General features: G+C 33.4%; 1 non-coding gene across 1 annotated transcript; it reads left to right on the top strand.

The window, feature by feature from the left end:
- The first annotated feature begins 626 nt into the window (after nt 1-626).
- LOC112700012 (small nucleolar RNA R71) lies at nt 627-734 on the top strand. Its single transcript, XR_003152938.1, has one exon. It is a non-coding gene; the product is annotated as a small nucleolar RNA R71 (small nucleolar RNA).
- The last annotated feature ends 1,601 nt before the right edge of the window (nt 735-2,335 follow it).

Raw genomic sequence — 2,335 nt, 5'->3', positions numbered from 1 at the left:
GTTTCACTCATGAAACTTAAAGTGGCCTTAGACAGATCAGAGACTACGTTTGCTAAGCTAGAGGAGCTCTGCTCAGAATGCTCTGTCTGTTGCTGAGAAGATGATGGAAAAGGCTTGTTATTGCTAAGCCTGTTTCTTCCACCATTATTAAAGCCTTGTTGGGGCTTTTGTTGATCCTTCCATGAGAAGTTTGGATTATTTCTCCATGAAGAATCATAGGTGTTCCCATAGGGTTCATCCATGTAATTTACCTCTGCCATTGCAGGGTTCTCAGGATCATAAGCTTCTTCTTCAGAAGATGCCTCTTTAGTACTGTTGGATGCATTTTGCCATCCATTCAGACTTTGAGAAATTATGTTGACTTACTGAGTCAACATTTTGTTCTGAGCCAATATGGCATTCAGAGCATCAATTTCAAGAACTCCCTTCCTCTGAGGCGTCCCATTACTCATAGAATTCCTCTCAGAAGTGTACATGAATTGGTTATTTGCAACCATGTCAATGAGTTCTTGAGCTTCTGTAGGTGTTTTCTTTAGGTGAATGGATTCACCTGCAGAATGGTCCAGTGACATCTTAGAGAACTCAGATAGACCATAATAGAATATATCCAAAATGGTCCACTCTGAAAGCATGTCAGAAGGACACCTTTTGGTCATCTGCTTGTATCTTTCCCAAGCTTCATAGAGGGATTCACCATCTTTTTGTTTGAAGGTCTGAACATCCACTCTAAGCTTGCTCAGCTTTTGAGGAGGAAAGAACTTAGCCAAGAAGGCCGTGACCAGTTTATCCCAAGAGTCCAGGCTATCTTTAGGTTGTGAGTCCAACCATGTTCTAGCTCTGTCTCTTACAGCAAAAGGGAAAAGCATGAGCCTATAGACTTCAGGATCTACTTCATTAGTCTTAACAGTCTCACAGATCTGCAAGAACTCAGTTAAAAACTGATAGGGATCTTCTGATTGAAGTCCATGAAACTTGCAGTTCTGTTGCATTAGAGCAACTAGTTGAGGTTTCAGCTCAAAATTGTTTGCTCCAATGGCAGGGATTGAGATGCTTCTTCCATCAAATTTGGAAGTAGGTGTAGTATAGTCACCAAGCATCCTCCTTTCGCCTCCACCATTGTTATTGGGTTCGGCCATGTCTCTCTCTTTTTCGAGATTCTCTGTAAGGTTTTCTCTGGATTGTTGTGCTTTAACTTCTCTTAGCTTCTTCTTCAGAGTCCTTTCAGGTTCAGGATCTGCTTCAACAAGAATGTCCTTGTCCTTGCTCCTGCTCATATGAAAAATGAAGAGAATAGAAAAAGAAGAGGAATCCTCTATGTCACAGTTAGAGATCCCTTTATGTGATAAAAGGAGAAAAGAATAAAAGAAGGAGAAGAAGAATTCGAACACAGAAGAGAAGAGGGGGTTCAAATTTTTGAGATGAAGAGAAGTGTTAGTAATTAATTAAATAAATAGAAAAAGATGAGAGAGAGAATTTCGAAAATTAATTTTGAAAAATGGTTAGTGATTTTCGAAAATTAAAAGAAGAATTAAAATTAAAATTTGAAACAATCAGTTAATTAAAAAGAATTTTGAAAAAGAGGGAAGTGATTTTTGAAAATTAGAGAGAGTGGAAAGTAGTTAGGTGGTTTTGAAAAAGATAAGAAACAAACAAAAAGTTAATTAGTTAGTTGAAAAAGATTTGAAAATCAATTTTGAAAAGATAAGAAGTTAGAAAAGATTTTTTTTTTGAAATCAAATTTTTGAAAAAGATATGATTGAAAAGATATTTTGAAAAAGATTTGATTTTTAAAGTTAAAATTAGTTACTTGACTAACAAGAAACTAAAAAATATGATTCTAGAATTTAAAGATTGAACCTTTCTTAACAAGAAAGTAACAAACTTCAAAATTTTGAATCAATCACATTTATTGTTAGTAAAGTTTTTAAAAATCATGAAATAAAGATAGGAAAAAGATTATGAAATCAATTTTAAAAATATTTTCGAAAATATAATAAAATGAAAAAGATTTGATTTTTCAAAAAGATTTTGAAAAGATAAGATTTTTAAAAATTGAAATCTTGACTTGACTAACAAGAAACAACTAATTTTAAAAATTTTTGACTAAGTCAACCCAAAGATTTCAAAATTTATGAGAGAAATAAGGAAAAGATATTTTTTATTTTTGAATTTTTAATGATGAGAGAGAAAAATGCAAATATGACGCAAAACATGAAAATTTTGGATCAAAACACATGATGCATGCAAGATCACGATGAATGTCAAGATGAACACCAAGAACACTTTGAAGATCAAGATGAACATCAAGACTTATTTTTTAAAATTTTCAAGAAAA

The sequence above is a fragment of the Arachis hypogaea genome, chromosome 6 (assembly GCF_003086295.3).
Source record: "Arachis hypogaea cultivar Tifrunner chromosome 6, arahy.Tifrunner.gnm2.J5K5, whole genome shotgun sequence".
NCBI classification, from domain to species: Eukaryota; Viridiplantae; Streptophyta; class Magnoliopsida; order Fabales; family Fabaceae; genus Arachis; species Arachis hypogaea.
The sequence above is the reverse complement of the archived record's forward strand: the minus strand, read 5'-3'. Positions and strand labels throughout refer to the sequence as shown.